This window comes from Kogia breviceps, chromosome 3 (assembly GCF_026419965.1).
Source record: "Kogia breviceps isolate mKogBre1 chromosome 3, mKogBre1 haplotype 1, whole genome shotgun sequence".
Lineage (NCBI taxonomy): Eukaryota > Metazoa > Chordata > Mammalia > Artiodactyla > Physeteridae > Kogia > Kogia breviceps.
Window position 1 is genome coordinate 108,894,131 of NC_081312.1, and position 20,290 is coordinate 108,914,420.

Sequence of the window (20,290 nt, forward strand, 5' to 3'; positions counted from 1 at the left end):
CCTCACACTGTCCTACACACTGGGATTTGAGGCCCCTCAGCCAGCAGCTCCCCAGACCCCGGGTTCAACCCCAGGGTCAGAACTTCCGAGCTGTGCTGCCAGGCGTGTGTCTGAGCCTGTGTCCCCATCTGCAGAGGGGGAATAACAGTGACAATGCTTGTACCGTGGGGGTAGGGAATGGGTGCAGAAATGAGCTTGGCTGTGTACTCAGGGCTGCTGTGACGGGGTCTTGGGTGAGAGTCTCTAGGGGAAGGTGCCACCAAGGAGCTTTGGAAAGCTGACTCGTACTCACCTCCCAGGCAGCCAGCACCTCTCATCCTTAGTTTCCCAATCATCAGGCCTCAATGTGCTCATTTTGAAAATGGTTCAACCTGGCATGGAACAGCCTGCTTTTAAGGAAATCACACCTTTCCGCTCTATAAAGCACCTTGCCCCTGCCCCTTCTGCACCTACTGCTCATCAGGCTACTGTCCTTTTGCACCACCAGGTGGGAGGGGCACCTCAGGCCCCCATGGGGACCCCTCCTTACTAATCTCTGAACCCGACATGCCTGACAGAGCACAGAGGCCACGTGGCAGTACATCTCCGTTACTGGCGAGCAGTACCACTTGCCTTGGGCCAAAGGCTGAGAATCTCCCTGTGTTCCAAAGTGATGGATCTCATGCCCATTTTTTATACTAACACAGGGAACACGTGCTCCACATGACGGGGTGGAGGCACATGGCCGACTCAGGCTAGCTAGTACCACACACAAAGCCATCTTTGTTCACCAGGGAGACTTTAAAAATTATTTTCTTGTTTCAAGTCAATAAAATGTTGCTTTTGGGCCAAGACTTACTTGTGAACTCTCCAACTGGATGCTTGTCTTCTGAGAACAGAACAGAAATTGGGCAAAGTGTACCACGGAGACGTTGCATATGCCTGTCTCTGTAGTACAGACTGTGTTGTTTTAATGTCGCAACATGGAGCTGGGCTTTCCTCCTTGAAAACTGAAACCACCAGGCTGGGAAATATGGAGGCAACTTCTCTCAGACCCATAGGCCACCCTCACTGAAGCTGGGGCCACGTGGATGCACTGAGTCAGAGTCTGGGTCTATGGACCAGTTCCCTCTGGCAGCAGTAACAGATTACCACAAGCGAAGTGGCTTAAAGCCACACAAATTTATCATGTTATAGTCCTGGAGGTCAGAATCCCAACATTGGCCTCACTGAGCTAAAATTGAGGTGTCGGCAGGGCCGCATCCCTTTCTGGGGGCGCCAGGGGCAAACCCGTCTCCCTGCCTTTTCCAGTTTCCAAGGCCACGCCCCCTTCCACCTTCAAGGCCAACGTGGTGTCAGGCCTCTCTCACTGAGCTCCATCTTGCTGGCTCTCTCCTGATTTTTTTTTCGTCCACCTTAGGATCCCTGGGATTATAATGGGCCCACCCAGAAAAGTCAAGATAATCTCTTTAAGGTCATCTGATGAGCCACCTTAACTGTGCTTTGCCATGAAAATATTCACAGGTTCTGAGGATTAGGAGGTGGACGTCTTTGGGGGACCATTATGCTGCCTAAAACAAATCATGAGCAGAAGTCAGGTAAAAGTGCATTTTAGGGCTTCTCTGGTCGCATAGTGGTTGAGAATCTGCCTGCCAATGCAGGGGACACGGGTTCAAGCCCTGGTCTGGGAAGATCCCACGTGCCACAGAGCAACTGGGCCCGTGAGCCACAATTACTGAGCCTGCGTGTCTGGAGCCTGCGCTCCACAACAAGAGAGGCCGCGATAGTGAGGCCCGCACACCGCAATGAAGAGTGGCCCCCGCTTGCCCCAACTAGAGAAAACCCTCGCACAGAAACAAAGACCCAACACAGCCATAAATAAATTAATTAATTAAAATTGCAACCTCCCTTTAAAAAAGTGCATTTTATATGTGAGGAGGGTGTGGCCAATATTCAGTGGGATGTGTCCTGAAGTCAGCTCCCACTGGTGCCCTCATGGCCAAGGGACCCTTGTGAGGGGGGATGATTCCTGAAACAAGGCAAGGCCCGGCCACAGGGACACATCCCCCTCTGACCCTGGACACAGCAGCCTAGGGTCTGAGGGGAGACAATGGTTCGTGGGAAGGTGGTCAGGTTGTGACTCTGTAACCTGTGCTGGGCCCCCACTTACCATCCCTCAGGCACATCTGCCATGCAGTCCCCTAGGACCCCTGGATTACTCGTGACCCGCTGGGCACCTTCTTCCTTTCATTCACTCACTCATTCATTCATCCAGTGTCTGTTGGTTCTGCTGGGCTACGTGCTAAGGGACGAGGCACGACAGGGAGCAAGGGGGCCTGTGACGTGCTCATGCCCTCTGGGCATCTGCAAGTTTCCTCTCTGCTTCTCAGACATAAGGACTGCATCACTAGAGCAACTCGCCCACCATGGAGAGTTCTTTAAAGAGAGTGACGGAACCTACACAAGCAGCCCAAGCTACTCTGCCTTAGTTAGTCTGTGGGGACCAGGGTTTGGCCACGATGCAGCTGCCATTCTAACCCCTGGCAGGCAAAGTCCAGTCCCCATTCCCAAAGGCCCTTGTTACTAGCACCTGTTCCATAAGGATGTGACCCTCAGGTTCCGAAGTGCTGCCATCCTGCTTGTAAGGCCAAGATAGCCCACAGTGGACACACCAACAGCACCTGCTAAACCTAACAGTGAATTCGGAAAGCCCAAGAATAAACCTCACTCAGTCTGGACCAAGCTGGGCAATTCTCAAATCTCCATAGGCCTTGGCTTCTGCGAGCGTAGACTGGGAGCCACAGATCTGCCAGACGTGGGCTTGAGTACGCCTTAGTACCACCCACACTGCTGCTCTGTCTGCACACTGCATTGCTGCAAGATGTGTGCGAGTGGGAGGCATGTGTGTGCAGAGTATGCACATGAGTGTGTGCGGTGTGTCTGTAGGTGTGGGGGGGTGCACACATGTACACATGAATGGGTACACACAGATATACACATCAAGGACAAGTGACACGCGTGGAAGTCAAGTAGAAAGAGCCTGAGATCTACAAAGATAGATGTGTTCAATCAGCCTCTGGCATCCACTTAGTGTGTGGGCCTGGATAAGCCACCTAACTACTAGGAATGTGAACGTAAGTCATCTTGTCTGGAAAACGTGGCTAATGACACAGGCGAGTCACCTCTCAGAACTGTCCTTGGGAATCAAACCAATTTTTTCCAGCACGCACTTTTGAATATTAAACATATAGAGTCAAATAAATGTTTGTTAAACAGCTGGATGAATAATATTATGTGGTATTTCCTTTAGAAGTATAAAATATTATAAAAATATCAGGAATTTTAAGTATTGGCTCTCTAGATTTGCTCAAATTGTAATATATCCTGGGTTTGGAAAACAGAAAGGTGGGAATGGAGGAAAAGTAAAAGCCCTCTTTTGAAATCTTATAAGGCACTTGCAGCAGGTGTGGCAAGCTAATGGTGATGCGGGAGAAGGTTCTGAGAGAACCAGCCTCCACATCTACACACAGGCCCACAGGACCCTGCTGGATACCCGCTCAGTGATGCTTCTCCGGCTAGTTTAGAATGACTGGTTGAGTCCCTAAGACCCACAGTGCAGATGGAATCCACCAGGCCCAGCACACACTGGCCTCAGGGCCCCCACTTCACCACCTTGAGTTCCTCCTGCTGTACAAGGGTCCGGATTGGGAAAAGAGATGTTGCCTCATTAAGAAACAGAAAGTCTTTTATCATAATCAATGTTTCAATATTAGCATTCACCAAAAAGTGGGCCCACCCCCTGCATCACGCTTAATACATATTTCTGTGCTATGTTTGAGCTCGAACAGCTGGCTATTTACAGATTTTGATGGGGAAAATAACGTATGAACATATAAGAAAGTTCCAAATAAAAGTCGAAGTCTTGTAGCTCAACACCCGTGGGTTGTGTCCACTCTAGCACCTCCTGAGCCCACAGGTTGGAGGCTTATGTATCCCTTCTAGGGGCAGAACACAAGGAAATTCTAAATCCATGGGTTAAAAAAGGAAGGCTGGACTATTTTCCTTCCCAAAACTCCCCTAGCTCTAGGAATTGGCAAACATTTCCTAATTTGCTTCATGAAAACAAGTTTCTACCTTTACTAAAAAGAAAAAAAGAAAACGTGAAATTCCCATAATTCCCAGAGTCTGGAGGAAAAGGTATTTCAGAATCAAAGATGAAAAGCACATCTGCTAGTTATTTCGAATAGTCTTCCCAAGACATTTACCTTAATTCTTAGAAAAGCCCCTTATATTGCTTTGAGAAGAAGCAACTGCAAACTGCTAAACATAATTATCTTCTAATTAATACAGGAGAAACAGCCACCCTGACACACCTTCTGCTCCCCCTCCACCATGAATGCTCCCTGACCCCAAACCAGGAGAAATGAAGGGCAGGCATGTGTTTTCTCCAGTGCATCTAAATGGCCCAGTTCTGACCACAGCCTACCCTTCAAGGCACCCATGTCTCCATCACACAGACTGCCTCCACCTCAGCTGGGAGCTCAGCTTTTCGGGAGCAACAAAAGATGGGCAAAGGAGAAGTGCTCAGGACTTTCAAAGAACGGCCACCTTGGGTGTGAGATCAGAAAAACACCCTTCACTCATTTCTTCATGCAGTGGAATCTTCACATATTTCAAGAATCAGCCCAAATGCCATCTTCTCTCCTCCACTGAGCACCTCTGAACGCTCAAGGGGACCAGATGCCCAGGCTCTGAGAACCTGCACTGGGGAGGGTGCGCAGGCAGCCTGCCCACGGGCCTCCTCACCCACTCCACCGGGCCACACGCACAGGGTGAGCACTGGCCTTCAGACCACCCATCCCCTCACCCTGCCCATGGCCTGACCTCCCAGAGGTCAAGCTGGTTTTGCTGGCTGAATGGATGAATGCTTTGAAATTCTTGCGATGGTCAAACATTCCTTGTGGGGTGATGGTTTTAAATGAAGTCCTTATTAACCAAATATTTTAAAGAGAAAAACACTTTCATTGGTGCCAGTTGGGACTCTGAAATGACGTCCTCACAAATTTTCTAACTATAGTGGAAGTGAAGGTAAAAAGTTCAACTGAATGATTTCTTTGGAAGACCACAGTAGAACATACCAGTAAGAAAAAAAAGCAGTAAGCAATCACCATTTAAGTAATATTGAAAGTTAAATGTGTCCTATTTACTTTCACAAGTGCCAAATATATCAGCAGGCTGAAAGCACACAGCCCCCGATTTAACTGTTGGTTCCCATGCTGTACTACACAACCAGGCCCTTCATTTCACAGTATGAAAATAACACCACCATGAGTCACCACTGGGTAGCAAGGTTACCTCCCAGTTCTAGGGTTTGTTCTCACTGCTGCATTTGCTTTCTTCAAGGTCTCACTATGGCCTTACTGTGCTAGGGGTATTTTGGATGAAGCATCTAGGCATAAATTAATGGTTAAATGAGCAAAAACGGATGACAGGTTTCCCCCACTATCCAAAAGCAGAGTGTTTCTATGAAATCTTTCCTGACCTGAAATGGCATAAATGAAGAAGCAATTACCTTACAACACATCTGGCAAGGGATGCACAAAAATAAATCTAGATAAAGCACAGATGCTCACACAGTTCAAAGCTACTTGATGCAGAGATGCTGAGTGTGGTTCCCAGAGGAAGAGCTTGGTGGTGTCATTCTTTGAGGTGTGCATTGCCTCTATTACCGCTCGCTGCAAAACAAACGCTATTTTTGCTTTTTGCCTTTTTTCATAAAAGCAAAAATCCTCTTTGGATTTCTTTTGGTTAGCAAAAGTGAACGCAAAAAAATAAATAAATAGAAGTAAAAACAAAGTGGCATAAACCGAACTTTCAAGAAGTGTGGGATACCTATATTTCAGCACAACTTTTCGATCAGCTCTCATCAAAACACTCTCCCATTTGTCTCCTGTTTCCCAGGTGAGAAAGCAGTTTGTATAATGAACTAGTGATTCACGACTCATGTATTTTTATGCCAGTATTTTCCTCCATCAGGTCACCAGCCTGGATCTATAAGATTTGTATGCCAAATGCTGTCTATTCTTTGGAGGAACTTAGAAGAAGTTTCTTGGAGAAGGTGGAGTTTGGCTTTAGGATTAAAGGCTGGGGGGATTCAGACATGCTAACATCAGCACAGGCTTTCCTGGGTTTCAGGACACGGTTGGGAGGATGTGATGTGCTCACTGACTGGCCGTGAGACAGGGGTAAGCAGAGAGGCCACAAGTGGGTAATAAGGTCCTTAAAGGAGACGGCCCACACGGTGGGGAGGGGAGACATGATGGCTGCATGGGAGGATCCCTGCTTGTGTTCTCTGAAGCCTGAGCCCTGTGGAAGCTTCCAGCACTGGGACAGTCTGCACTCTAAGTAAGAGAACCCTGGGCGGCCCCAGATGGGAGGGTGGGAGGTGGGGAGGTGGGACCACCTCCCGAAAGAACCCAGCTGAGTGTGGGATGGTGGGCACCGCATGTCACAGTGGAGGAGTCCCCAAGAGATGGGATACAGGAGGGAACCTGTAAGGCCCATACCTCCCACAAAGAGTCTAGTGGGAGCAGGGTGGGAGTGGCAAGCCATGAAATAAGGGCACCAGGAACAATTACTGACGGCAGAGTGATGGAGGACACATATTTCACTTTGACTTTCTCAAAATTATGGTGTTTCTTTTAAAACTAAAGATAAGAAAAATCAAATGAGCAACCAACCTTAAGAACTCCATCCACTTCACCACAAATTTGCTGTGAGCTAACATTAACAAAGGGCACATTTATATAAGGATGGCTGTTTTTGTTTTTGGTTTTTTTTGGTAAAGTCTATCTTCAAGGTAACATGTAATTAAATTTCTGCTTTCAGAAATTTTTATTTGTGCTTATTTTCCTTTCCTTCTTGGGAAAACCTCAAACTCACTCATAGCTACATAGATGCACCATGTTCCTGAGAACGGTGCTCATCACCCTGGATATGCCAAGAGGCGGGAAGATGTTTCCATGACCACCGTTCATCTTTGGTCTAGCAGCACACGGTAATTTTTTTTTTAACATCTTTATTGGAGTATAATTGCTTTACAATGGTGTGTTAGTTTCTGCTTTATAACAAAGTGAATCAGTTATACAAAAAATATGGAATGCTTCACGAATTTGCGTGTCATCCTAGCACAGTGGCCATGCTAATCTTCTCTGTATCGTTCTAATTTTAGTATATGTGCTGCCGAAGCGAGCACAGCACACGGTAATTTAAGCATGAGGACTTGTTGCTAAAAATCCTGAAGTAGAAACGAGAAGGGGATGGAAGATACTTTGCCCCCTTTCCCATGGCCTATATTCTCAGTTCTGCCGTCGCAGAACTGGGTGGTTAGATCCCGGCTGGCGGCTGATACAGAAGTGGTCTGCCTTGGGGTCACCCACGCTGCAGACTATATGCACTTCAGGTCGATTTAGGACGTGTATGATAAACTACCTGACATAAGAAATTAATTACAAGAATTTTTTTTCCAAAAATGACAATGTGCATTTTAGAATCTAGTTTTCAAAGTCAGGGTCTTCAACTAGAGATGAAGGCTTGATGGCAGTTTCCCCATCACTTAATGTTAACTCCCTGAGATCCATGTTAAGTGTTACAGAGTGGGGGGTGAGAAATGAGGAGGCCAGAGCAGGAAAACTATCCCTGAACTCCTCATCTCCTGAAAACCTTCTAATAAGACCTGCTGCCGAAAGCCCAAGGGCCTGGTTCAAGTTTCCTTAACTTTCCTGTCTGTGCTTACCTGACAGTATAGCAGTGGGGTTGCCAGGAGACGGAGTGCAGGGATGAAGGCGCGGATGAATTCAAATGGACGATTTGAGCCTGATGTGTCTGCACTGCTTAGAATTCAAAGCTGCTGGTAGGCAGTTCAAGAGCAAGCCAATCCTCTCACCCGCATATTTTAGGGTTCCTTTAAATCTGAAGATGTTCTGGGAAATACACATCATACTTGTTTGTTTTCAAAGTGTAACAACGCCCACAGAGTTCTGGGCACACAGACTGTTTTGCAACTTAAATATATACCATGAAACTATGATTCTATGTCCACAGAGCTTTACCTCCTACCTGCCTACAACAAGCAATGTTTGTACCACAGTCTGAAAACAGAGCAAACAGTCCTGGCCAGGACTTAGAAGACGAAGTCCCCCGGGTCTGATGGAAAAGGCTTCCACAGAAAGTACCACTACTGGGATCCAGAGGGTGACCACTGGGTGGCCAGAAATTCATCTGCAAAGCCAGGGAGGTGAGGCACGCAAAGACATACCATAATTATGCCTAGAAGCCAAGTGTAGCACAGCCTTCCCTTTAACCACAGCCTGACAGAAGCAGAGAAGTAACTTCCCTGATCTGGAGTCAGCACAAGTCTCCTAGCCATGACAACAGTGTGTGTTTGAATGAGGTGGAGGAAATGTGTCATCCGGCAGGGGTCACAGGTGACCTGACACCACCTTAGCAGAAATTTCTCTTCACTTCACTAATTACAACCCATTAACAGACTTAAGCCACCAGACAATGGGGTCCAGGGAGCATAGGTCCCAGAGGGGTCAGTGTGGGTGGAACACAGGAGGCGGGGAAGGCCAGCAACAGGGACACTGCAGGAGCCCAGAAGGGAGCTGCTGGGATGTCCCAGGCAGATGTGGACCACTCAGGCTCTTGCAGGCTCTCTACAGATACAGAACTGGGTGATTAAGAGGAAGAAGGCCAGAGGCAAACTTTGCTGACTGGCCAGTTCCTGGCCACAGAGAGAGTGAAGCATCCCACCAAGACATACAGCAGAGATGGGAAAAGAAAGGAGAGGAAAAAACTAAGAGAAACAGGAGATGAAGACAGAGAGGGAAGAGAGAGGAAAAAGACAAAACGATCAGGGCAGGGCCTGATCATTTACAAGAAAAAAAATTAAAAAGCACTAGTGAGATTATGGGGAGGAAAAGCTTCAGGGACCCAGAAACATCACAAGCGTCAGGGACACAGGGACAGTGTACATGGGTCATCGGACACACGGGGACCGACATCACACCTAATCCAGCTGTACCACAGCTCACTCTGCCAGTTACTGTGTGTCTCCCCAGCCCCAGCCCCACTACTCTCCACTCTGTGAGGCCGGGGAAACTGAGGCACGGGCTGGAAGATGCCTGCCGGCACAGTGCACGGCATCACGCAGGACCTGGAGCGACGGCGATGCTCGCTCAGTGCCTGGTCCATGTTTCTCCCCACACAGCTCCTCTGAAGTGGACGCAATTGATCAGGAGACATAGCGAACATTTACAGGAGCAAAGATGACAGCTGTAGTGCCTGCCTGGCCCACTAAGAAACTGACGCCTAGGAGTTAGTTGTTTTTTTGTTTGTTTGTCTTTTAAACAGTTTCCTTAGTTTCTGACTATCCTCTGATAAAGAGTACGGTATCAATCACACTTTAAAAATAAGTCAGGAAACAGGAACCTCACTCAGATTCTTACCGTGTTAAAGAACACTTCTGTAGTTTGGATATCATGCCCTGTGCTGAGTACAAAGCTCGATTTGTTTCTGCTTTGTAATGTAGAGTGTTATGTTCTACCACTGCTACACAATCACTTTGAAGGAACATCACTATAAAAATAAATAAGTTTCTTTTTTCATTCAAAGAGAGGGAAAATAACAAGGACGCCCTAAGCACACCCACAAACCTTTTCCAAGAACACTTGTATTTGTCCCTGGGCTGGCAAGAATGTTTTGCTGATGATATCAAAGTCCTTTAATTTATCTACGATCAATCACACTTAAAACACTGAGGAAAAAATACTCATTCTGTTCCACTTTAAATTAAAACAAGCTATTTTTAGGGTACTAGGCTGTCTTTATTTTTCTTTGAACACAGGGGAATACACTACTCTGAGACCTGGCTGTGGAAGGGCAGCAAAACACACTATTAATCTCTGAGTTGGAGTTTTAGAAAAGACAAAGTATAATTCCATTTTCAAAGATGATCGCCAACTTCCACTTCTGACCAAGTGGAATATACAGGATTTACTCTCCACTTTGAAACAAGTAAGAAGCTGGGACAAAATACATTTTTAAAAAATGGTTTTCAGGACTTCCCTGGTGGTGCAGTGGTTAAGAATCCACTTGCCAATGCAGGAGACACGGGTTCAAGCCCTGGTCTGGGAAGATCCCACATGCCACAGAGCAACGAAGCCCATGCGCCACAACTACTGAAGTCCACGTGCCTAGAGCCTGTGTTCCACAACAAGAGAAGCCACAACAATGAGAAGCCCACCACTGCAACGAAGAGTAGCCCCTGCTCACTGCAACTAGAGAAAGCCTATGCACATCAACAAAGACCCAATGCAGCAAAAAATAAATAATAATTTTTTTTTAAAAAATGGTTTTCAGACACTGGACAGCAGAAAGCTGTGAGAGGGGAGCAATTGAGGTGAGCCCTACACTTGCCCTGCTTTATTGTCTGAAGGGTCTCAGGCTGCAGACAGGAAGGGGAACCAGGCAGAGCCCTCGGTCTCCCCAAGCCGGTGGGGGACAGAACTGAAGGTCCAGGGAGACCAAGGTCGCTGCAGTTTGCGGGGCAGGTTGCCAAAAAGGGAGAGCTGCCCAGAGAGGCCAGCTGCTGCTCTGGAGACCAAAGGAGGGTCCCCTGAGGAAACAACCCAAGGCCAGGCAAAGAACCACCTGAAAAAAAAGCAAAGGAAGGATCTCTGAATTTCCCAGTAGTCCAGGAATAGTCCTTGCTGTCACCAGCTAGGGTAGAAAGTTTCTTAGTTCAAAGTGTACAGAAGTGTCCAACAGCTTATAAAGTAAAATTCATAACGCTTGGCCTGGTGATAAAAATCCACAGGCATGCAAAGAAGAAGAAAGGTAATCAAGAAAATAAAAATCAAGCAATACAAACATGCAGAAATGATACAGATGACAGAATGAATAGGGCACTAACATAGTTGCGACAACTATAATCTGTGTGTTCAAGAAACTAGAGGAAAGATTAAATTGTTAAGTAGACGTTTGGAAGAGATTTTAAAAATAAAGACCCAAATCAAACTTCTAGAGTTGAAAACTACAAAGTCTGAGATGAAAAACCCACTGGATGAGATTAACGGAAGATTAGGCATCTTAAAAGAAAAAAATTAATGAACTTGAAGCCACAGAAATAGAAACTATCCAATATGAAAAACAGATTTTAAAAAAAGATGAGAGGGTATAAAAAGAGCATCAGTAAGCTCTGGAACAACTTCTAGTAAGCTAATACATCTGAAATAGAGTCGGGGGGATGGGTGGGGGAGCAGAGAAAAATGGATGAAGAAATAATGACCAAAAATTTTCCAAATTTGATGAAAACTATAAATCGTAGATTCAAAACACTCAATAAATCCCAAGCACAAGAACAAGAAGAAAATGACACCCCAGGCAAATCATATTCAAACTGCTTAAAAATCAATGACAGAGAGAATCATAAAAACAGAGAAAATATACATTATGTACAGAGAAGCAAAGACAAGAATGTTAAACTTGTCATTGGAAACACCAAAGCAAAAAAGACAGTGAAGCAACACCTTCAAAGTATTGAAAGAAAAAAACTGTCCACCCAGTGAAAACATTTTGAAAACAAAAAAGAAATAAAGACTTTTTCAGACCTAGAAAAATGGAAAGAATTCATCCCCAGGTAGACCTGTACTCTGGGAAAGGAAATGGAAACCCTTCGGGCAGAAGAAACGTCACACCAGGTAGAAATCTGCTTGCACAGAAGTGATGACAGGCACCAGAAACAATGCCCATCACCTGGTGTCAGCAGTGACGTCTGCAGAGCAACGCCTTTGGGTCTGCAGTCCAAATCCTCACTTGCCCTTTTCCTCAGAACCACCCATGCCAACCCGGGCCTCATTTTCCTGTGATTTTTTTAAGTTGCTCTGGAAAATACATGTTTCCTTGTGATCCCTAAGGTTTCCACGTCTTCAAGCTGGGTGGAAGGGAGTCTGTTACTTCAAAAGATAAATGAAAAAGCCTTCTTAAATTTCAATTAAGCCACTTTGGATTTCCCTTGGAACTATTTCTGAACTTATTTGGGAACTTATTTTGTGTAAAAAAAGAGGAAATTCTTTTGCATTTCCATTTTTGGGGACAGATAGAAGATAAAGGCAGAGCCAGCCATATTAACCTGGTATTGTGAAGTTTGTCAGAGTCTGGGACCAATGTTTAAAAATTAATAGGAAAATGCACAAACATCTGCACTATTTGTGTAAGGTGTATACCTCCCAAACACAAAATGTCCATTTGGCTTGTGAAAAATATGTATATAAGAAGGTTCTCTCAAGAAGCTAGAACATCCTTTCAAGAAAAAAAGATACTACAGTTAAATTTTTTGCTATTTGCTAAAATCAGTTTGACTAAATCGAACTCTCTCCACCCCCTCACCCTCTACCAAGTTGACATCAAACCACTGAGCACTCAGAAGTTAAATTCCATAAAACACAAGCAGCTGTGCTCCATCAAAACAAAAACAAAAATTGACACAAATAACTATTCGCTTAACCCAATTAGTTGAGGTTATTGATCAGTTGAGATTATCAATACTCAAAATGATTAACGTAACCTCATATTCTAAAACCAGGAGAAATCTGTGTGGCATTCTAGGGAGGGGACCCAGGGAGGTGACAGGAGAACCAGAAAGCTGCAGCCACAGATCAGCTACTTGCACAGTTAGGCCTGTTTTCTCATTTCATAACGGCATTGATTTCTCGTTGCATAAAGGAGGGACTGTGGCTCTGCAACCATCTCAAGGGTCTACTTTGGACACTTCTAAAATAGTATCTACAGAGTCAATGGCGGGCCTGTTCCATGGGAGTGTCAAGGTCTCAAACCAGTGGTCCACAATAACCTCTGCCCTCAGAGTTCAAAAAAAGAGACTTATAAAAAGACATTTATAAAAATCTTGATGTCTACTTTGTTGTGAAACTCAGTCAGCACTACAACTGCACGGGAACAAGAGGCACGTCTCAGGGCCAGGCTGGCCTCTGCTGGCGTCTGCAGCACAGTATCGTCCATCATGGGGTCTGGGTGCCTGCACAGCCTGATAACCTCCGGGGGAACACACCCTTCTCCCAGACGCTCCCCTCAGCCCCTCCCAACAGCTCCTCTCACTCCCAGGAGTGGCCAGGCAGGAAGAAGATGGAAAACTTTAATGCACCAACTCTGTTATCTATTAGCAGATGGTCTTAACATTGCAGACAGCAAAGAAGTTTAGAGCTCATCTCTTCCAACTCTCACCCGACACACCAGGTCACCTCTCCTCACACCAGGTCACCTCTCCTGGTTATTACAGAACACGCGCTAAAACCAAACTCAGGAATGAATTCTGCAAACATCCTTTATTAAGCTTATGGTAATGATTAGATATTCCACACATGTGAAAAGTGGCTTTTTCCAAGAAAATGATACTATGTTGGAAATGTTAAAAACAAAAGACTGGTTTTATTTATTAGCCATTTTCGAGGAAATGTTAACTTTACCAGGGAAATAGCTTCCCTCCTTAGGATGATACATTTTGCTTTACACAGGCTATTATTACCTTTGTGTTTTAAATTGATGGGTCAATTCAGTTCCAACTCTTGCAAATGAAAGGAAATTTTGCCTTTCCAATTCTAGGCTGATAATCTGAGGGTTACTCTGACAATTGTGTCTTATGGAAGGAATTTTAAGATAAGGAGGAAAATTACGTAAGTCTTTTTTAAACCAGAAATTTTCATCATAGGGGATCTAGAATGCCTATAGTAAATAACTTACAGAAGACTTAAAATATTTCTAAAAGTGAGATATACCTGTTCCTTTATTATCAGTAAGAGTTAACATTTATAATTTAAAATGTTTGAAGTTAGTGAACAGAACTTGCAGAGCAATAAAACTTATGATGAATAAAATGACTGATCTCATGTTGCTTTTCTGGTTTTGCTTTTAAAACAAAAGTGGAAAAATATGAAAAACCAAATGAACTCAAAATTTTTCCTTTCTATGACTAAAGAATATAATTGGTTTTATGTAAGGCAAAAGTCCAGATTTCTGTTAATGATGGGCACAGTAAAAATAAATGAAATACAGAATTTTCTTTAAAAATACAAATTTAAGAGTATACATTGGTTTGATATTTTCAAAAATATTGCCATGCTTTTAATATCTCTTTAAAATGTAACCATCAACCATGCCACAGATTTGGTTACTTCTCTCCCTAACCTGCTACATCAAATACTATGCTACACAGTTCTGAGATAATATGACATTATGAAAAAATTGTAAGTGAGAAAAACTGATTTTTTTGTCTTATTTGTATGAATTTTTGAGGTGTGACCTACCTGCAAAGTGAAAAGATCTAAGGATCTCCACATTTAGGGTATTATTCTCATTAGGAGTAGAAAAGCCTACTGTAAGAATGGGTGTGAGAATTTCTGTTATAGCTTACTCTGGGCTACAAAAGGTGTGGGTTCCACCCTAGAGAATTTGATCATCTGTAGGAAAAACATTCTGCTCGAATTTTACAATCTACTAATCTATGTAATCTATTTATAATGCAATTCTCCCTCTCTCTTTTAACAAACAATGCAGTCCATAACCCACTAGAAGGTAAAACCTTATTTAAATAGATCAGTTTAATAGATCAATTTCCAACTTTGATTGCATGAAGACTATGAAAATACTATTCATTTTGGGAAATGAAAGTTCACATAACATACTTAATCTTACAAAAGTGTCTAAAAATGATTTATAAAATCATTTACTTCATAAGAACAACAACTGCCCAAATGCACCACACTACTAGGTCTTTCTTTTCTCCAAACTCTCTAGTCCACCCAGATCATAGCCGGGAGGACACTGGTCACCTCCATGGTTCAACTATCAGTTCACCTCTTCATAGATGGAAATCCAGGTGGGTGCACATTATTTGACCTTCCCAGGGTCAGAATCCTTATCTCTACAATGGGAACAAGACCAAATAGGGCTCTTTAGAAGAAGGGTGCTAAAGAATTTGAAAGGTTATTTTTCGTAATTAAATGTAGAATGCTAAGATGATGATAAAGTTCTACTTGTACATTCCTTTAGATGGAATATCTAATGTATTAATTTTTGTTTTTCACTATAAATTAGTTTTAATATTCCAGTAAACTGATTTTTCATTGAATTTGCTTGAAACAACTGGAAGATTTACAAACACAAAAAGCCACCTAAAAAAGCATAATTAAGCTATACCATTATTTATTTGATCTTAGGTTCCATTAAAATGAACCTTAGGGATAATTTTACATTGCTAGTTTATTTTTATGCAAACAATATATAAAAATAAAAGTGTTCATTATGGGATACATTTAAAGCAAATTGAAACCAAAAGAAATTTTAATGTGGGAAAATATATTATAGGACAAACATTAATATATGAGAAAATAATTTTTTAAGACAGTAAATTAATATTAAACAAATATTTTTAAACAAAAGACACTAAAGGACTAGATCATACTATAGTGGTAAATATAAAAACATATAGATGAATATAAGTATGATAGAACTATCATGATATGATCATAATCAAAATCTTCAATAAAGAGCCACATGCAATAGAACAGCATACTTCTACATCCGCAATCACTAGCTCAAAAATCTGGGGGAGGGAGCTTGTCCAAGGAAGGCAGACCATTCACAATAGCACAAAAATTACAAATGTAAAGAAATAAATTTAAAAATTACTGTGCAGAATCTTTATGAAGGAAACGGCAGTGCTTTCTGAACAACTTAAAAGGAAAACCTGGCTAATACAAGGACCACCATGGCCCTACATGGAAACACACTACACCACATTGATGTTGATTCTCCTTCTATCAGAGCAAGCCCAACCAAAACTCCACAGGGACTTTTTTTTGGTGACAGTTTTTCAACCCATTCATATTGGCTTGAAAATATTTCTAATATTTATATGGAAAAATAAATGGGTGAAAATACCTAAGAAAACAATTTAAGTGGAGTGATTTTTCACCACCACATGTTAAAATGTTTATAAATGTGCAAAGGAATATGCAGGGTAATACTGGTGGGCTGGAGTAAAAAAACGAAAAAAATGAATACAATGAAAGGATTTTAAATTGGTGAGGAAAAAATATTCAATAAATTCTTCTTGGAAAATTTATTATATGAAGGGAAAAACATACTTTCTACCCTCACAAAATACACTGTAAAATGTTTGAAAGAAATTAAAACAAAATCATAAGGAAAACAAAAATGAATGTAAGTGACTATTTGATATTTCAGGGTTTGGAAGAACTTTATAAGTTAAAAGGTATAAACAACTAAAGATTGATTGATATGACTATATGAAAGTTTTCAACTTTTATGTGTCAAAAAACACTCAACAAAACTGAAAGTAATGATTCAGTGGGAAAAATACCTGCAACATATATACTAGATAAAAATTAATATACATGATGGTATATGTCTATATATCTTATAAATTTAATGAAAAGTAAACAATTATCTTTTTAAACTGGGGAAAAACAAGTGATTTAAAAAGAAACATAACACTAAGAAAATAAAGTTCAATCTTACCATCAAAGAGACACAAATTAAAAATAAGAAGATGCCATTTTTGTCTGCCTTTAGGCAAAGACTAAAAATAAGCTGGGGGCCAATGTCAGTGAGCGGGGGGTGGGGGGGGCCTCTGAAACTGGCCCCCAGCTTATTTTTGACACTCTGACAATTGGGGCGTCTATATTGGAAAGGCTTTTTCCTTCAGATTTCAGGAGCCCTGTAGGAATACGTCCAGCAAAAACAACAAGATTGCACAAGGATCGTATAGGAATGCATAACCCATTCAAAAATTCATGAACAATGAAGTAAATGGTAACAATCATTAGAGCAGAAGCTTTGTAATTTTTAAAAATCATATTTTTGCAGAATATTTCATGATACATAAAACATAATAACAAGGCAACACACACAGAATACAAAACTATAAGTACATGAGGACAGTAAAAGTCTATGAGTGACAGGAAAGGTTGCACATGATTGATATTTACTTCTTTCTGAATTACCACATGTTCCAAATGATCTATAGTAAACATGTATACATTTTAGAAACATAATACTTATTTATGTATATATGCATTAAATATGTATTATTATGTATTTATGTATTCATTTGCTATTTATTTAAGTATGTACATATTTGTAAATAATATATATTGTGTAGTGCTAAGCTGTCATGCAGTACTTCTAAAAATGCTAATGATTAATGATAAAATTAATGCTATGTCATAATGTATGTTTGTTTCAGTATTACATGAAAATTTAGCCTGGCTATGTAACTTTTGGACTTTATTATCTGACCCACGCTTTGTCCTCCTACCCCTGCTAACCAGGGACATCACAAGGACCCAATGTGCCTTTATGCATCTCACAACAAGGCTAGGAGGTAGGTAATATCCCCATTTTCCAGAGAAATACAGGCTTCAAGCATCTTGCCCAAATTCACATAACTAGCATCTAAGCACAGCTGGATCCAAAACACAGGTCTGTCTCACTCCATAAGCATATTAAGTCTTCTTCTCTCTCTCTCTCAGAACCTACAGCTTAGAAAATAATGTCAATAGGGAAAATTATCTTACATATAGCAATTTCCCATCACCTTTTATACCTTATACAAAGCAGTGTATTGCCAATTCATAGCTGAATCAATGTTTGAATGTTTAACTGTGGTAAACAGTTCAGCCAAACTGAATTGCTAATTCCAACCTAACGTAAAAACAAATCTAGATTCCTACGCAATGTCTTTCTTACACTAGATTTTCTATCTAAAGTTGCAAATCCACCTTCATTAAGTTATGAACCATTTAACCTAAATAAGAAATCTTGATGCCTCTACAATGTGCAAACTTTCAGAAGTTAACCAAATATTTAAAGAAACTCATTTTTTACATATTCTAGTAGATTTTAAAGTTTAGAAACCTCAAGAGTGAAAGAGGGGCTTCCCTGGTGGCACAGTGGTTAAGAATCCACCTGCCAATGCAGGGGACACGGGTTCGGGCCCTGGTCCGGGAAGATCCCACATGCCGTGGAGCAACTAAGCCTGTGCACCACAACTACTGAAGCCCGCACACAGCAACAAAGAGTAGCCCCTGCTCGTCACAACTAGATAAAGCCCACACGCAGCAATGAAGACCCAACACAGCCAAAAATGAATAAATAAAATAGGGATTTCCCTGGTGGTGCAGTGGTTAAGAATCTGTCTGCCAATGCAAGGGACACAGGTTCAAGCCCTGGTCTGGGAAGATCCCACATGCCACGGAGTAACTAAGCCCATGCACCACAACAACTGAGCCTGCACTGTAGAGCCTGTGAGCCACAACTAATGAGTCCCGTGCCGTAACTACTGAAGCCCACGCACCTAGAGCCCATGCTCTACAATAAGAGAAGTCACCACAATGAGAAGCCCGTGCACTGCAATGAAGAGGAGCCCCCACTTGCCGCAACTAGAGAAAGCCCATACGCAGCAACAAAGACCAAATGCAGCCAAAAATAAATAATTAAAAATAAATAAATTAATGAAATAAATAATTTTTTTAAGAAAGAGTGAAGAAGTTGAGGTTTGAGTTTGGAAAAGCCTATAATAGTTTTAAATTAATGGAGAGCTTAACAGTTTTTTTTAAAAAATCTAGCTTTAATGGTATGCATTACCAACAGAAAAAAAACTCTTTTGCATCTCTATTATATACTAGTAACTATATTAGTAATAATAATAGTAACAGACAACTGTTTACTCTTACAGTTTATGAGGAATTTTCACACACATAACCTCATTTTCACACAGCATTGTCAGAAGAGTTATATTGTACCCATTGAATAGAGGCCGGAAAGGCAAATTCACCTGAAAGCTTGAGGAATTCCACCAGGTGTCCTCCTGTGAGGTCAGTGCCTTTACACAGGCATTCTTCCTTCTTAAACTCAGAAATTCATAATATTGTATTTCAAATGCTTAAACTAAAGTGACTGGACCAACTGTTCCAAGTACAAGATTTTTCTAAGGAAGTTACTATACAAATTTATTCAGAGCACAAAAAACATTGCTTTAATTAATTCAACTATCACTGATCCTTAATTTTGATAAGGTAAACAAAAAAATCCTGCCACAGCATAACATAGCTCACAATCCAAACATTCTGATGAATTTATTCTTGATAACAGAGCTTTGAAAATAACCATGTGGTAATAAGCAAACTTTAAGCTAACACCTTTCCCAATTCCAACTTCAATTCTTTACCAAAAAAATTAATTTAATATAGCTACTTTATTATATTCCAGAGGTTGGCAAACTTTTTCTTCAGGGGAACTGAGAGTAAATTTGTTAGGCTTTGCAGGCCACAAGATCTCTTTCCTATTAACTTAACTCTGCCACGGGAGCACAAAGCAGCCAGATAATATGTAACATGCAAATGGTACTCAAAATGGAGTTAGGTTAGCTATATTGATATTAGACAAAACAGACTTAAAACAAAAGTTGGTACTAAAGATAAAGGATATTTTATAATGATAAAAGGGTTAATTTGTCAGGAAGTCCTATAATTATAAACATAAATGCACCTAACAACAGGGTCCAAAACTCATTAAGAAAAACTGACAGAACTGAAGGATGAAACAGACAATTAAACAATAAGAGTTGGAGACTCCAATAACTTACTTTCAATAATGAATAGAACTAGCAGAAAATCAGTAAAGAAATAGAAGACTTGACAATAGTATAAAAGAACTAGACCTAAGAAACAACTACAGAACATGCCACCCAACAATAGCAGAATACACATCTTCCCAAAGTGCACATGGGATGCTCTGCAGCACTGACCATAGAACAGGTCATAAAACAAGACTCTATATTTTTAAAGGATGGATATCATACCAACTATGTTTTCTAACCACAATGGAATGAACTTAGAAATCAATAACAGATGCAAACTTGGAGAACACAAACACATGTAGACATTAATATACTCATCTTTTTTCAACTGAAGTATAGTTGATTTACAATGTTGGGTTAGTTTCAGTTATATAGCAAAAGTGATTCAGTTTTATATGTACATATATTCTTTTTCAGATTCTTTTCCATTGTAGTTATTATAAGATATTGAATATAGTTCCCTGTGCTATACAGTAGGTCCTTGTTGTTTATTTATTTTATATATAGTAGTATGTATGTGTTAATCCCAAATTCCTAATTTATCCTTCCCCTTTCTTTCCCCTTTGGTAACCA

General features: G+C 41.5%; 1 protein-coding gene and 1 non-coding gene across 2 annotated transcripts in view; both read right to left on the reverse strand.

The window, feature by feature from the left end:
- The window catches only part of ATP10A (ATPase phospholipid transporting 10A (putative)), a 185,025-nt gene that overhangs the window by 129,228 nt on the left and 35,507 nt on the right, over window positions 1–20,290 (reverse strand).
- Window positions 7,128–7,234, reverse strand: LOC131754218 (U6 spliceosomal RNA). Its single transcript, XR_009335248.1, has one exon. It is a non-coding gene; the product is annotated as a U6 spliceosomal RNA (small nuclear RNA).